Genomic DNA, 17,862 nt, shown 5'->3' on the forward strand with positions numbered 1-17,862 from the left:
ATGCACAAGTACATGTATACAGATGTACAACGAGAAGCTTGCCAGCATATAGGATCACAAGAAAAACATGAATTGAACATAATATACAATCTTTACAAGGAAAAACACAATTAGAACAAAATAAAAACAAAGTCTGTTGTTATACAAAGTGGTCAAAGTGTTCATAGTGTTGCTGAACTGAACTGAGCTACTGGTACAATAGTCAAATCTTGAAGTAACCAAGACATGGATGAGAGTTTCAAATATTGCAGTGATTGCAGGGGTAACTTTGGACCCATTGTTGTTGCATCAGAGTGAGCTGTCTTAGAGATGGTACATGTGTAAGATAAAGCTAAAATCTGGGTCCGTTATGATATTGTTTACAACAGTTTGGTTCCATGTCAAGCTCATGCAATTCATTTAAGTAAATAAATGTAAGTGATGCTAATGATTTCCAGTAAACATTGAAGAGCTGAAATGTGATTTGAAGCCAGATAGAGCTGTTTATTGAACATTATGGAGCAGGGATTCGGTGCAGGAAGAGTAAATGGGAGGGATCTTGGTGCAATGGAACTTCATACTTGGATTAGTCATGAGCCTGGGTCAGATCTGCATTTTTCTGAAGGACATGTTTCAAACAGGAAAAACCATGTCACTCTCTGGAGGTTCCAATTTTAAAACAAACACAAACATGTTCTGAGCCTTTCACACACACACACAAGACCTCAGGAGATTAATAGTCAAATGTGATGGTGTCCTAGCTACACAATGAGCTGTCATTTCAGAGATCAGCTCTTGATGTAATCTGCTTTAACCCAACAACTCACTGTTAATGTGACACCCAAATGTGAATAAGCAACCTCAGTTCAATGCAAAAGTAATAGAAGCATTCGGATAACAGTTTGCATGCTGGGAAGACATGAAGCCTTGACACTGATTTGATATGCTGTATTTTCTTAAAAGCCTTTCATTTTGTTATGTTTGTCAGTTAGTTGCCTGTACCAATTCTAGTGCACTCTTCCAACAAACTGAACTTCCCACACTCCATCTCCTAGCCCAATTCAATTTTTCTGAGAGTTTGTATTTTCTCATTCTGTAATAACATCAATAAATAGCCCTTTGTCAAAATGCACTATAAAATCTGTTGAAGTACAAAGATTGTTGTGGCTTTCAGTTAAACGGTAAAGAAAACCATTCCTTCTTCCCTCATTCTTTCCTTGTTTGACTTCCTTGCTAGCCATCAATTGTTCTTTGGTCATCTGAGATCCATGTTCAATTACTGGATGTCCAAGAAGCAAGCTTTAGATGTGCACAAGTCTTGGTCAACCTAACTTAACATAGCATTCAAATGCTGGGTAATTGAGTCTCTTTTATGATGGGATCATGGTCCAAGAAAAGAATGATCATTCTGTATGCGTGATCATCTCTGTCTATCAAGTTACAAGCTGCTACTACACGTGGCTTTTGCTCCTTTGGAAACAATGGGTATTTAATGAATTATTGCTCATGGAACAAAGCTTCACATTAGGGAATGACATGTGGTAAAACTGTGCACAGAGGTCAGGATGATGGAGAAACATAGAAACATAGAAACTAGGTGCAGGAGTAGGCCATTCGGCCCTTCGAGCCTGCACCACCATTCAGTATGATCATGGCTGATCATCCAACTCAGATCCCTGTACCAGCCTTCCCTCCATACCCCCTGATCCCTTTAGCCACAAGGGCCATATCTAATTCCCTCTCAAATATAGCCAATGAACTGGGCTCAACTGTTTCCTGTGGCAGAGAATTCCATAGATTCACCACTCTCTGTGTGAAGAAGTTTTTCCTCATCTCGGTCCTAAAAGGCTTCCCCTTTATCCTCAAACTGTGACCCCTCGTTCTAGACTTCCCCAACATCGGGAACAATCTTCCTGCATCTAGCCTGTCCAATCCCTTTAGGATTTTATACGTTTCAATAAGATCCCCCCTCAATCTTCTAAATTCCAACGAGTACAAGCCCAGTTCATCCAGTCTTTCTTCATATGAAAGTCCTGCCATCACAGGAATCAATCTGGTGAACCTTCTTTGTATTCCTTCTATGGCAAGGATGTCTTTCCTCAGATTAGGGGACCAAAACTGCACACAATACTCCAGGTGTGGTCTCTCCAAGGCCTTGTACAACTGCAGTAGTAACTCCCTGTTCCTGTACTCGAATCCTCTTGCTATAAATGCCAGCATACCATTTGCCTTTTTCACCGCCTGCTGTACCTGCATGCCCACTTTCAATGACTGGTGTATAATGACACCCAGGTCTCATTGCACCTCCCCTTTTCCTAATTGGCCACCATTTAAATAATAATCTGTTTTCCTGTTTTTGCCACCAAAGTGGATAACCTCACACTTATCCACATTAAATTGCATCTGCCATGAATTTGCCCACTCACTTAACCTATCCAAGTCACCCTGCATCCTCTTAGCATCCAACTCACAGCTAACACTACCGTCCAGCTTCGTGTCATCTGCAAACTTGGAGATGCTGCATTTAATTCCCTCATCTAAGTCATTAATATATATTGTAAACAACTGGAGTCCCAGCACTGAGCCTTGCGGTACCCCACTAGTCACTGCCTGCCATTCTGAAAAGGTCCCGTTTATTCCCACTCTTTGCTTCCTGTCTGCCAACCAATTCTCTATCCACATCAATACCTTACCCCCAATACCATGTGCTTTAAGTTTGCACACTATTCTCCTGTGTGGGACCTTGTCAAAAGCCTTTCGAAAATCCAAATATACCACATCCACTGGTTCTCCCCTATCCACTCTGCTAGTTACATCCTCGAAAAATTCTATGAGATTCGTCAGACATGATTTTCCTTTCACAAATCCATGCTGACTTTGTCTGATGATTTCACCGCTTTCCAAATGTGCTGTTATCACATCTTTGATAACTGACTCCAGCAGTTTCCCCACCACTGACGTTAGGCTAACCCGTCTATAATTCCCTGGTTTCTCTCTTCCTTGTTTTTTTAAAAAGTGGGGTTACATTAGCCACCCTCCAATCCTCAGGAATTAGTCCAGAATCTAATTTAATGTGTACATTAAAACTGTCAACTTTCCTCGCCCAGATTCCTAGTCTCTGATCCTGAAGTCCAAAACTCTGGCCTTAACATACCAGTTTATAAAGAGTGAGTCTATCTATTATAAAGCAAAATTGATGTGTGGGTTGCAACATCCATTTTCAAAAGAAATGGAAATGCCTCTGAGAATCAATCAATTTAGCAGCATTTGCATTTATCTGTATCTAACGTCTGTATAATGCAACCAGTTGACAAAAAGCTTAACATAATTAGTTACTTCAATACTGTATGGATGCCACCAAAAATTTGATCAGGGAATCTCCACAAACATAATTAAATATAAACTTTGAAGGGTAAAGTTTATGAATAACTTAATTGTCCCCATGTAACGCTGCTAACTATCAGTATTTATTTGTGTCAATGATGATAGATTTGGTCCCCTCATTAGTTAACTCTATTTCTGTAGTTTCTGGCGGAACTCTCTCAGTACGTTGTCTATGGACCTGTAGAATTGTGAATGATTAAACAATGCTGTTCACACAGAGATTAATTAATACCCACTATATACTACCCCCAACTGAGGCCACGTATTCTTTATTTTTGAACCAGTTCCAGTTATCTCATTTCTCATCCTCACCCAAAACTTTTCATTCCTCCCAAGTGAGTGGCCAATTTTTATCTAAGCCCATATTGCATCCATAGTGATAAATGGAACTCTCCCTCACTCCCAACAACTACTCCCTCCACAATTTTGCTCATTGTTTGGACATGGATATAACTTCACATTTTGTCTCTTCCTCAAACCCTCATTCGATGGCAAATATCTTACTCGCTGAAATTGGTTTGGCCAGTCTAGCCAATCCCATTGCCCACCGACCCTGCATAATTCACCAGTTGAAAAAGTTCCCATGACTTTGATCTCCGAGCCCTCCTTCTGCTCTCCACATCTGCCGACACCAATTTTTTGTGCATTCCAATCCCTGAATGAATGAACCACACATACAGAAATTGAGAATGAAGCCTACCTTTGAGTTTGTTAAAAAGAGATTGTAGAAAGAGTGGGCAGATCTTTTCTGCTAAGGATTTGAGGTCAATCATTTCATTAAGGAGGTTTACACTTTTGAGTTCAATTAACAGCAAACTACCTTCTTGACCTCAGCCTGCTTGTATACCTCGACACTAACTTTTCCTCTCATCCTACCTAGCCAGCACCATCTATATCAGAATGTCACAAAAGTCACCCAGTGCCCGAGGCTTATTTCCACTGAAGATCCTGACTGTCATAAAGTGGGACACTGGGAGCAGACCCAAATGCAAGACACAGACACTGAAGTACTAGGAACAGGACAGGACTAGAGTTAGGGACGTGACTGGATGCAGACTAGCAGCTGGGACATGAACACAGACTAGGAGATGACTAGGAAAGCGGGACCTGGACAAGGAACTGGGAACTTGGAACCTGGACAAGGACTCCAAGCCAGAGACTGGACAAGGACCCGAAACCTGGGTCTTGACTTGGGCTCGGACCCCAGATCTAGGCAAGGACATGATGTGGCTACTAGACGGGACGTGGCTTGGGTTCCTCGAGGCAAGGACATGACAAGGCTTGCGTTCCTCGAGGCAAGGACATGATGAGGCTTGGGTTCCTCGAGGCGAGGACATGATGAGGCTTGGGTTCGGACTCCGAGCCAGAGACTGGACAAGGACCCAGAACCTAGGTCTTGACTCGGGCTCGGACTCCGGAACTAGGCAAAGACATGACATGGTCTTGGGAAACAGGAACCTCGGAACACAAAGCCGGAAGCCTTGACTTGGTCGAGGGAGAGACAGGAATGCAGAGCCTCGGTCGAGGGAGAATAGGAACACAGAGTCTCGGTCGAGGGAGAGACGGGAACGCAGAGCCTCGGTTGAGGGAGAGACAGGAACACAGAGACTCGGTCGAGGAAGAGACAGGAACGCAGAGCCTCGGTCGAGGGAGAATAGGAACACAGAGCCTCGGTCGAGGGAGAGACAGGAACGCAGAGCCTCGGTCAAGGGAGAGGCAGGAATGCAGAGCCTCAGTCAAGGGAGACCGGAACGCAGAGCCTCGGTCGAGGGAGAGACAGGAACGCACAGCCTCGGTCGAGGGGGAGACAGGAACGCAGAGCCTCGGTCGAGGGGGAGACAGGAACGCAGAGCCTCGGTCGAGGGAGAGACAGGAACGCAGAGCCTCGGTCGAGGGAGAACAGGAACGCAGAGCCTCGGTCGAGGGAGAGACAGGAACACAGAGCCTCGGTCGAGGGAGAGACGGGAACGCAGAGCTTCGGTCGAGGGGGAGACGGGAACGCAGAGCCTCGGTCGAGGGAGAGACAGGAACGCAGAGCCTTGGTCAAGGGAGAGGCAGGAATGCAGAGCCTCGGTCGAGGGAGAGACAGGAACACAGAGCCTCGGTCGAGGGAGAGACAGGATCGCAGAGCTTCGGTCGAGGGGGAGACAGGAACACAGCTTCGGTCGAGGGGGAGACGGGAACGCAGAGCCTCGGTCGAGGGAGAGACAGGAACGCAGAGCTTCGATCGAGGGAGAATAGGAACACAGAGCCTCGGTCGAGGGAGAACAGGAACGCAGAGCCTCGGTCAAGGGAGAGACAGGAACACAGAGCCTCGGTCGAGGGAGAGACAGGAACGCAGAGCTTCGGTCGAGGGGGAGACGGGAACGCAGAGCTTCGGTCGAGGGGGAGACAGGAACACAGCTTCGGTCGAGGGGGAGACGGGAACGCAGAGCCTCGGTCGAGGGAGAGACAGGAACGCAGAGCCTCGGTCGAGGGGGAGACAGGAACGCAGAGCCTCGGTCGAGGAGGAGACAGGAACGCAGAGCCTCGGTCGAGGGAGAGACAGGAACGCAGAGCCTCGGTCGAGGGAGAACAGGAACGCAGAGCCTCGGTCGAGGGAGAGACAGGAACACAGAGCCTCGGTCGAGGGAGAGACAGGAACGCAGAGCTTCGGTCGAGGGGGAGACGGGAACGCAGAGCCTCGGTCGAGGGAGAGACAGGAACGCAGAGCCTTGGTCAAGGGAGAGGCAGGAATGCAGAGCCTCGGTCGAGGGAGAGACAGGAACACAGAGCCTCGGTCGAGGGAGAGACAGGAACGCAGAGCTTCGGTCGAGGGGGAGACGGGAACGCAGAGCTTCGGTCGAGGGGGAGACAGGAACGCAGAGCTTCGGTCGAGGGGGAGACGGGAACGCAGAGCCTCGGTCGAGGGAGAGACAGGAACGCAGAGCCTCGGTCGAGGGAGAGACAGGAACACAGCCTCGGTCGAGGGAGAGACAGGAACACAGCTTCGGTCGAGGGGGAGACGGGAACGCAGAGCCTCGGTCGAGGGAGAGACAGGAACGCAGAGCTTCGGTCGAGGGGGAGACAGGAACGCAGAGCCTCGGTCGAGGGAGAGACAGGAACACAGATCCTCGGTCGAGGGAGAACAGGAACGCAGAGCCTCGGTCGAGGGGGAGACAGGAACGCAGAGCTTTGGTCGAGGGGCAGACGGGAACGCAGAGCCTCAGTCGAGGGAGAGACAGGAACGCAGAGCTTCGGTCGAGGGGGAGACAGGAACACAGCTTCGGTCGAGGGGGAGACGGGAACGCAGAGCCTCGGTCGAGGGAGAGACAGGAACGCAGAGCTTCGGTCGAGGGAGAATAGGAACACAGAGCCTCGGTCGAGAGAGAACAGGAACGCAGAGCCTCGGTCAAGGGAGAGACAGGAACACAGAGCCTCGGTCGAGGGAGAGACAGGAACGCAGAGCTTCGGTCGAGGGGGAGACGGGAACGCAGAGCTTCGGTCGAGGGGGAGACAGGAACACAGCTTCGGTCGAGGGGGAGACGGGAACGCAGAGCCTCAGTCGAGGGAGAGACAGGAACGCAGAGCCTCGGTCGAGGGAGAGACAGGAACACAGCTTCGGTCGAGGGGGAGACGGGAACGCAGAGCCTCGGTCGAGGGAGAGACAGGAACGCAGAGCTTCGGTCGAGGGGGAGACAGGAACGCAGAGCCTCGGTCGAGGGAGAGACAGGAACACAGATCCTCGGTCGAGGGAGAACAGGAACGCAGAGCCTCGGTCGAGGGGGAGACAGGAACGCAGAGCTTTGGTCGAGGGGCAGACGGGAACGCAGAGCCTCAGTCGAGGGAGAGACAGGAACGCAGAGCTTCGGTCGAGGGAGAGACAGGAACGCAGAGCTTCGGTCGAGGGGGAGACGGGAACGCAGAGCCTCGGTCGAGGGAGAGACAGGAACGCAGAGCCTCGGTCGAGGGAGAGACAGGAACACAGAGCCTCGGTCGAGGGAGAGACAGGAACGCAGAGCTTCGGTCGAGGGACAGACAGGAACACAGAGCCTCGGTCGAGGGAGAGACAGGAACACAGAGCTTCGGTCGAGGGGGAGATAGGAACGCAGAGGCTCAGTTGAGGGGGAGACAGGAACGCAGGAACATGGAACGCAGAGCCGGGACCCTCCTTGGGAACAGGATGTAGGGCCGGGACTCATAAACAGAATGCTGAACACGACGAGACAGTCCCCAACACTAGGTAGCGGCAAACGGCCGGACTAACCTACTGAAGGCGTGGACACAGAGATAATTCAAAACAATGATAGACAGCTCCTTATCTTGTTCCAGCAGGTGAACTTAACAGCGGTGCAAGCAAGGGTTACAGGCGAGGTGAGTCGAGGCAGGGCGAGGCTTCAGGTGAGGCGAGTCGAGGCAAGGCGAGGCTTCAGGCGAGGCGAGGGGATGCGAGGTGAGTCGAGGAGAGGCGAGGCTCCAGGCAGGGCGAGGCGAGGTTTCAGGCAGGGCGAGGCTTCTGGCGAGGTGAGGCTTCTGGCGAGGCCTCCGACGAGGCGAGGCGAGGGGAAGCCAGGCGAGGCTCCATGCGAGGCCTCCGACGAGGCCAGGCAAGGCTCCATGCGAGGCCAGGCTCCAGACGGGGTGAGGCAAGGCCTCCAATGAGGCAAGGTGAGGAAAGGCGAGGCCTCCGATGAGGCGAGGTGAGGCGAGGCTTCAGGCGAGGCAAGGCTTCCGGCAAGGCGAGGAGAGGCGAGGCGAGGCTTCAGGCGAGGCCTCTGACGAGGCGAGGAGAGGCTTCAGGTGAGGCGAAGCTTCAGATGAGGCGAGGCGAGTCTTCGGACTAGGCGAGGTGAGGCTTCGGACGAGGTTTCAGGCGAGGCGAGGCAAGACTTAAGGTGAGGCCAGGCTTCAGGTGAGGCAAGGCTTCAGGTGAGGCTTCCGGCGAGGTGAGGCTTCCAGTGAGGCGAAGAGATGCGAGGCTTCAGATGAGGCAAGGCGAAGCTTCAGGTGAGGTGCGAGGCGAGGCTTCAGGTGAGGCTTCAGGCGAGGCTAGGAGATGCAATGCTTCAGACGAGGCGAGGCAAGTCTTCCGGTGAGGAGAGGCGAGGCAAGGCTTCCGACAAGGTGAGGCGAGGCAAGTCGAGGCAGGACGAGGCTTCAGACGAGGCAGGGCTTCAGACAAGGCAAAGTGAGGCAAGGTTTCGGACAAAGCAAGGCGAGGCAAGGCTTCAGACGAGGCCAGGCGAGGCGAGGGTTCAGGAGGAAGGGGCAGAGAAGGGATACAGACAGGAGGTTTGGACAGGAGCAATCCAGTAACTGAAGCTGAATCAAGGAGTTATTTATGTAGGCAGCCCAAAATATGAATCACCTGGCTCAATTACAGTACCCAACAGAAAAAAGAGAAAACCAGAAAACTTGGAATAAGGAGCAATGGACCGGACCGTGAACCGGAATCCGGACTTCACGGACCGGACCATGACACTGACATACTACACCCCAGAACTTAACCTTATGCTTCTCTAGAGAGTATTACAATCATATAGTTGTACAGCTCTGAAACAGGCCCTTCAGCCACAATACCTTTGCCGATCTATTTCGCCCATCGAAACCAACTGCACCTTTCCACATTAGGACTATGTTCTTCTATTCCTTGATTATTTAAATACCATTTCCTTTCAAACTCCTTCCTCTCATCTTGAACCTATGTCCTCTTCAAAGTATATTAATTATTGAAGTACAGATATGTCACCAAATACAACCCTGAGATCTGCTTTCTTGCAGGTATGCACAGTATATCCAAGAAACACAATAGAATCAATGGAAGAACATGCCTAGCAGGATGGAAAATAACCAGTGTGCAAAAGACAGCAAACTGTGCAAATACAAAAATAAGATAAAGTTAATAAATGAATACATATATACATACATAAATAAACTATAAATATCAAGAACAAGAAATTTAAAGTCCTTGAAAATGAGTCCATAAGTTTAGTGATGGGGCAAGTGAAGTTGAGTGAAGTTATCCCCTCTGCATTAAGCACCTGGATGTTGAGGAGTAACAATTGTTCCTGAACCTGGTAGTGTGGATTCTGAGGTTCATGTTACTTCTTTCTGATAGCAGCAGTGAGAAGAGAGTGTGGACTGGATAGCAGGGGTCCTTTCATGATGATGGACGCTGCTTTCCTGCAACAGCACTCAGTGTAGTTGTGCTCAGTGGTTGAGAGGGCTTTATGCATGTTGGACTGGGCCAGATCCACTACTTTTAGTAGGATTTTCCATTCAAAGGCTTTGGTGTTTCCATACCAGGCTGTGATGCAGCCAGTCAACATACTCTCCACTACACATCTATAGAAGTTTGTCAAAGTTTAGATGCCATGCCAAGTCTTCGCAAATTTCTAAGAAAGCACTGCCTTGCTTTCATTATAAAGCTTCTCAAAATTTTATATGAATCTGAATCAGATTCATGTATTTATTTGCAAGGGGAGGGGAACCAGAGTGTTAGGGCAGATAGTGAGATGGAGGAGGATAAAGGTCATGCGAGAAATGCAAGCATAGTGCATGGAGTAAAGTCAGATCTAACATATAAAGAAGCTTTGAGGAAAGAGAAACAGAATAAAGGATGTAAAGGTAGTAAGGTAGAAGAGCTGAAGTGTGTGTACTTCAATGCAAGAAGCATCAGGAACAAAGGTGATGAACTGAGAGCTTGGATCCATACATGGAATTATGATGTAGTGGCCATTACAGAGACTTAGCTGGCACGAGGGCAGGAATGGATTCTCAATATTCCTGGGTTTCAGTGCTTTGAAAGGGATAGAGAGGGGGGAAAAGGGGAGGGGGGGTGGCATTACTAGTCAGGGATACTATTGCAACTGCAGAAAGGGTAACATAGCAAGATCCTCTTTTGAGTCAGTGTGGGCAGAAGTCAGGAACAGGAAGGGAGCGGTTACTCTGTTGGGGGTATTCTACAGGCCCCCTGGTAGCAGCAGAGATACAGAGGAGCAGATTGGGAGGCAGATTTTGGAAAGGTGCAAAAATAACAGGGTTGTTATCATGGGTGACTTTACTTCCCTAATATTGATTGGCACCTGAATTGTTCCAATGGTTTAGACAGGGCAGAGTTTGTTAAGTGTGTCCAGGACGGATTCCTGTCACAGTATGTTGACAGGCCGACTGGGGGAATGCCATACTAGATCTAGTATTAGGTAACGAACCGGGTCAGGTCACAGATCTCTCAGTGGGGGAGCATCTGGGGGACAGTGACCACCGCTCCCTGGCCTTTAAGATGATCGTGGAAAAGGATAGAACCAGAGAGGAAAGGAAAATTTTTCATTAGGGAAGGGCAAATTATGAGACTATAAGGCTAGAACATGTGGGTGTGAATTGGGATGCAGGGAAATGTACTATGGACATATGGTCAATGTTTAGGGATCTCTTGCAGGATGTTAGGGATAAATTTGCCCCGGTGAGGAAGATAAAGAATGGTAGGGTGAAGGAACCATGGGTGACAAGTGAGGTGGAAAATCTAGTCAGGTGGAAGAAGGTAGTATACATGAGGTTTAAGAAGCAAGGATAAGATGGGTCTATTGAGGAGTATAGGGTAGCAAGAAAGGAGCTTAAGAAGGTGCTGAGAAGAGCAAGAAGGGGCTGAGGAGAGCAAGAAGGGGGCATGAGAAGGCCTTGGCGAGTAGGGTAAAGGAAAACCCCAAGGCATAGATCAATTATAAGAAGAACAAAAGGCTGACAGGAGTGAAGGTAGGATCGATTAAGATAAAGGTGAGAAGATGTGCCTGGAGGCTATGGAAGTGAGTGAGGCCCTCAATGAATACTTCTCTTCGGTATTCACCAATGAGAAGGAACTTGATGACGGTGAGGACAATATGAGTGAGGTTGACGTTCTGGAGCATGTTGATAGTAAGGGAGAGGAGGTATTAGAGTTGTTAAAATACATTAGGACTGATAAGTCCCTGGGGCCTGATGGAATATTCCCCAGGCTGCTCCGTGAGGTGAGGGACGAGATTGCTGAGCCTCTAGCGAGGATCTTTATGTCCTCATTGTCCACGGGAATGGTACCAGAGGATTGGAAGGAGGCGAATGTTGTCCACTTGTTCAAAAAAGGTAGTAGGGGTAGTCCGGGTAATTATAGACCAGTACGCCTTACATCTGTGGTGGGAAATCTGTTGGAAAGGATTCTTAGAGATAGGATCTATGGGCATTTAGAGAATCATGGTCTGATCAGGGACAGTCAGCATGGCTTTGTGAAGGGCAGATCATCTCTAACAAGCCTGATAGAGTTCTTTGAGGAGGTGATCAGGCATATAGATGAGGGTAGTGCAGTGGATGTGATCTACATGGATTTTAGTAAGGCATTTGACAAGGTTCCACACTGTAGACTTATTCAGAAAGTCAGAAGGCATGGGATCCAGGAAAGTTTGGCCAGGTGGATTCAGAATTGGCTTGCCTGCAGAAAGCAGAGAGTCGTAATGGAGGGAGTACATTCGGACCGGAGGGTTGTGACTAGTGGTGTCCCACAAGGATCAGTTCTGGGACCTCTACTTTTCATGATTTTTATTAACAACCTGGATGTTGGGGTAGAAGGGTGGGTTGGCAAGTTTGCAGACAACACAAAAGTTGATGGTGTTGTGGATAGTGTAGAGGATTGTCGAAGATTGCAGACAGACATTGATAGGATGCAGAAGTGGGCTGAGGAGTGGCAGATGGAGTTCAGCCAGGAGAAGTGTGAGGTGGTACACTTTGGAAGGACAAATTCCAAGGCAGAGTACAAAGTAAATGGCAGGATATTTGGAAGTGTGGAGGAGAAGAGGGATCTTGGGGTACATGTCCACAGATCCCTGAAAGTTGTCTCACAGGTAGATAGGGTAGTTAAGAAAGCTTATGGAGTGTTAGCTTTCATAATTCGAAGGATAGAGTTTAAAAGAGTTGCAGGGTAATGATGTAGCTCGATAAAACTCTGGTTCGGCCACACTTGGAGTACTGTGTCCAGTTCTGGTCACCTCACTATAGGAAGGATGTGGAAGCATTGGAAAGGGTACAGAGGAGATTTACCAGGGTGCTGCCTGGTTTAGAGAGTATGCATTATGATCAGGGATTAAGGGAGCTAGGGCTTTACTCTCTGGAGAGAAGGAGGATGAGAGGAGACATGACAGAGGTGTACAAGATATTAAGAGGAATAGATAGCATGGACAGCCAGCACCCCTTCCACAGGGCACCACTGCTCAGTACAAGAGGGCATGGCTTTAAGGTAAGGGGTGGGAAGTTCAAGGGGGATATTAGAGGAAGGTTTTTAACACAGAGAGTGGTTGGTGCGTGGAATGCACTGCCTGAGTCAGTGGTGGAGGCAGATACTCTAGTGAAATTTAAGAGACTACTAGACAGGCATATGGAGGAATTTAAAGTGGGGAGCTATATCGAAGGCAGGGTTTAAGGGTCGGTACAACATTGTGGGCCGAAGGGCCTGTACCGCGCTGTACTGTTCTATGTTCTATGTTTCATATTCCATGTACATTGAAACACACAATGAAATATGTCATTTGTGTTCGCAATATTTGCAGGTATTGTCACACATTCCAGTGCCAACATAGCATGCCAACAGTGCTTGGCAGAGCAACATAGAACACAACAGAACTGAACACAACAAGCAATAACAGTAAAACAAATCCCATTCCTCCCTTCTAGCCACACACATACACACACTCGTCTAACCCCATGATGAACCACCTCCGGTCTCAACCTCCAGCCTCCAAACTGCAGTGGACTTGCAGACTATATATATTTGTCTTCAACCATCCCCAGCAGACCTGTAAACTCAGGCTTTGGCCATTGGGCCTTGGCTTCCAGACTTCCGACTGACGTTCAAGTTTTGATTTTTGGTATTGACCCAGGACTTTCTAATGAAGTTGAAGGAGGAACCTGGATGATCATCCCATACTCCAGGTTTCCAAGGAAAACAAGCCCAAATTTTTTAATCTCTTCCCATAATGCAAGTTCTCCAATACAGGCAATATCTTGGTTAATCTCTTCTGCATTGCCTCCAATGTGATCACATCCATTCCTACAGGTCTTTTCTAGATCCTTGTCTCCTTTCATTGTGGAATGTGGAGGAAGATACTTTACACTCACAACTCCAGTCCTATTACAGGCTATACTAACAAACAATAGACATTCATTGATAGGTATCCTTGGGCAAAGTTGGAACAAGGAATAAGGAAGGGGTCAATAACTCTCCTGGGTGTTTTTTATAGACCACCCAATAGTAACAGGGACATCAAGGAGCAGAAAGGGAGACAGATTCTGCAAAGGTGTAGTAATAACAGGATTGTGGTGGTGGGAGATTTTAATTTCCCAAATATTGATTGGCATCTCCCTAGACTGAAGGATTTAGATGGATTGAAGTTTGTTAGGTGTGTTCAGGAAGGTTTCTTGACACAATATGTAGATAAGCCTACAAGAGGTGATCTGGTATTGGGAAATGAACCTGGTCAAGTGTCAGGTCTCTCGGGGGAGAGCATTTTGGAGATAGTGATCACAATTCTATCTCCTTTACCATAGCATTGGAGAGGGATAGAAACAGACAAGTTAGGCAAACATTTAATTGGAGTAAGGCGATATATGTGTGGAGCTCTGCACAGGTTCGTTCTAATGAGACAGGGAAGTTATGGTAGGATACAGGAACCATGGTGTACAAAGGCTGTAATAAATCTAGTCGAGAAGAAAAGCTTACAAAAGGTTCAGAGAGCTAGGTAATGTTAGAGATCTAAAAGATTATAAGGCTAGTAGGAAAGAACTTAAGAAGTAAATTAGGAGAGCCAGAAGGGGCCATGAGAAGGCCTTGGCGGGCAGGATTAAAGAAAACCCCAAGGCATTCTACAAATATGTTAAGAGCAAGAGGATAAGACGTGAGAGAATAGGACCAATCAAGTGTGACAGTGGAAAAGCGTGTATGGAACCAGAGGAGACAGCAGAGGTACTTAATGCTTTGCTTCAGTATTCACTATGGAAAAGAATCTTGGCAATTGTATGGATGACTTGCAGTGGACTGAAAAGCTTGAGCATGTAGATATTAAGAAAGAGGATGTGCTGGAGCTTTTGGAAAGCATCAAGTTGGATAAGTCACCAGAACCAGATGGGATGTACCCCAGGCTACTGTGGGAAGTGAGGGAGGATATTGCTGAGCCTCTGGCGATGATCTTTGCATCATCAATAAGGACGCGAGAGGTTCCGGGGGATTGGAGGGTGGATGTTGTTCCCTTATTCAAGAAAGGGAGTAGAGATAGCCCAGGGAATTATAGACCAGTGAGTCTTACTTCAGTGGTTGGTAAGTTGATGGAGAAGATCCTGAGAGGCAGGATTTATGAACATTTGGAGAGGCATAATATGATTAGGAATAGTCAACATGGCTTTGTGAAAGGCAGGTCGTGCCTTATGAGCCTGATTGAATTTTTTGAGGATGTGAAGAGAGAAGAAGAAGAATCGCTAGGATCCAGGTCCCATCACGGTTCAGTGGATCTCTCTTCTTCCACAATACTGGTGCCAATTTCCCATGAATTCAAACCCACTTCTCCCACACCAATCCTTGAGCCACACGTTTAACAAACTGTCATATATGAGTCTGCTTCACAAGATAAGAGCCCACAGTATTATATGAAAGGTACGAGTATGGATAGAATATTGGCTGACTGGCAGGATACGAGGAGTGGGAATAAAGGGGGCTATTCTGATTGGCTGCCAGTGACTAGTGGTGTACCATAGGGGTCAGTGTTTAGACTGTTTTTTTCATGTTATATGTCAATGGTCAGGATAATGGTATTAATGGCTTTGTATAAGGATTTTAGCAAGGCATTTGACAAGGTACCCCATTCAAGGCTTATTGAGAAAGTAAGGAGGCATGGGATCCAAGGGGACATTGCTTTGTGGGTCCAGAACTGGCTTGCCCACAGAAGGCAAGGAGTGGTTGTAGAGGCATCATGTTCTGCATGGAGGTTGGTGAACAGTGGTGTGCCTCAGGGATCTGTTCTGGGACCCCTACTCTTCATGATTTTATAAATGTCCTAGATGAGGAATTGGAGGGATGGGTTAGTACATTTGCTGATGACACAAAGGTTGGAGGTGTTGTGGATAGTGTGGAGGGCTGTCAGAGTTGACAGGATGCAAAACTGGGCTGAGAAGTGGCAGATGGAGTTCAACCCAGATAAGTGTGAGGTGAAAACGAGGAAATCTGCAGATGCTGGAAATTCAAGCAACACACATAAAAAATGCTGGTGAACGCAGCAGGACAGGCAGCATCTATAGGAAGAGGTACAGATAACATTTCGGGCTGAGACCTTTCGTCAGGACTCAGGCAGTGTGTTCCAGATTTCAAGCACTCTCTGAATAAAACAAATCTTTCACAACTCCCTTGTAATCTTTAATCCTTTCACAGAATGCATGCCCTCTGGTTAGAGTAATCTATGTCTTACCGTCTTTATCCTACGTAACCACTCTACTTATAAATGAAGGAAGAGAAAAAAATAGGGATCTTCTGACTAGTTAACCTGATATGTATAGATGTTAAAATTTAGAATTAAGGAAGTGGTACAAGGAATTTGGAAATATTAATAGGGAATGGGCAGAGTAAACATGGATTTATCAAAGGGAAATCCTGTTTGATGAATATGTTAGTGTTTTATTAAGTTTGCAGCCAATTCCTTTAAGATTTCCTTTAGAAATCTACCATATGGTTCTTAGGTCCGAGGGATTTGTCCACTCCAGGACCCTTCATAGCTCCAGGATTTTTACTTTGGGAATGCTTAGAACAAAGAATATAGAACAGGCCCTACGGTCCAAAATGTCTGCACCAAACATGATGCCTAATTTAACTAAATCTCTTCTGCCTGTTCGTGACTCCATCCCTCCATTTCTTGCATATTCATGTGAATGTCTAACAGCCTCTTAAATGTCTCCTTTGTATCTACTTCCACCAATCCTCCCAGCAACCTGTTTCAGCCTATTCCTTTCAGTGTAAAAATCTTGCCTCTCACATCTAATTTAACCTTTCCCCCCTCACCTTAAATGAATGCCCTCTAACATTTCACATTTCTACCCTGTGAAAAAGATGTTGATTTACTGTCCTATCAATGTCTATCATAATCTTATAATCTAACAACTCCAGAGAAAACAACCAAACTTTCTCCAAACTCTCCTTATAACTCGAACCATGTGGCCAGGGCGGCATCTTTATAACTTCATGAATTTCCTGTCCTAATTTGATGTTTGGATTTCTCTCAGTTTCTGGATTTGTGTCATCTGGAATGATGTTTTCTACAGTGAAGTCAGCAACAAAACATTCACTTAATACATCAACCTTTTCATTAATCCACATTACGCTTTTTCATGCCTCTATCCCAAAGAACTCAAATTTTATTTTTATTTTATAATTTATCTTGCAAAGTTATTTGCACTTCTTTTTGTGGCTATCAGATTCTATGTTAACATTATCTATTTCTTCTGTCATAAATGGCAAACAACTAAAAAGTGTCCATTCTTCAGGCTTACTGCTCTGCTTGACAACTGCAGTATATACGTTTCATCCTTTAATCTAATACCATCTCAAATCTCTTCAGTGAGCCACATTTGTTCACTCAGATTTTATGCCCTAAAGAAATGTCATTCATTGAGAGTTATGAATGTTTTTTCTTGTTTTCCATTGTTTATAAACTAGAAAAGTTTTAAGTTAATTTCTCAATTTTTCATGTCTATGTAATTGGCTTTATTTTATGTTCAAAATTTTGGTTTCAGACTGAATTGTGTCACTGTCAAATTGAATATAAAGTTGTGTTTTTTTTCCTCTCGTAAATGGTTTACTAAGAATTTAATATGTGACATCACCTCAGAAACGACAGCTCAAAGCAGAGGTAACCTATCCTTTTTCCTGCTCTTTTAAGCATCAGGGCCAAGATTTAATCTTTGGAAAATAGTGAGAAACTCTATGCTATTGATCAGTGGATTTCTGTATTGTCACCACCATTAACTAGAGAATTTGTAAAAGAATTAGAATCAGAACCAGGTTTATTATCACTGATATGAAGTAAAATTTGTTGTTACATGGCAGCAGTACAGTGCAAAGATTGCTATAAATTACAAAAATAAATGGTGCAAAGCAGAGCACTGAAGTGGTATTTACGGGTAAATGGGCTGTTCAGATGATGGCAGAGGGGAAAACAATGTCTCTGAATCAGTGAGTATGGCTCCTCAGGCTCCTGTACCTCCTTTCAGACAGTAGTATTAAGATGAGGGTGTGCAGAGGAGGTGGGTGCTTAGTGATATATGTTGCCTTCTTGAGGCGCTACCTCTTGAACAAGTCCTTGATAGTGGCAAGTGTAGGGGTATGATGGAGTATGGCTAAGTCTACGACAGTCTTCAACCTCTTGTGATTCTGTACATTGAAGGCTTCAAACCGGGATGTGATACAACCAATCAGAAATCTCTCCACCATAAGTTTATAACAATTTGCAAGTCTCTTGGTTG

Source organism: Mobula hypostoma, chromosome 7 (genome assembly GCF_963921235.1).
Source record: "Mobula hypostoma chromosome 7, sMobHyp1.1, whole genome shotgun sequence".
Taxonomy (NCBI): Eukaryota; Metazoa; Chordata; class Chondrichthyes; order Myliobatiformes; family Myliobatidae; genus Mobula; species Mobula hypostoma.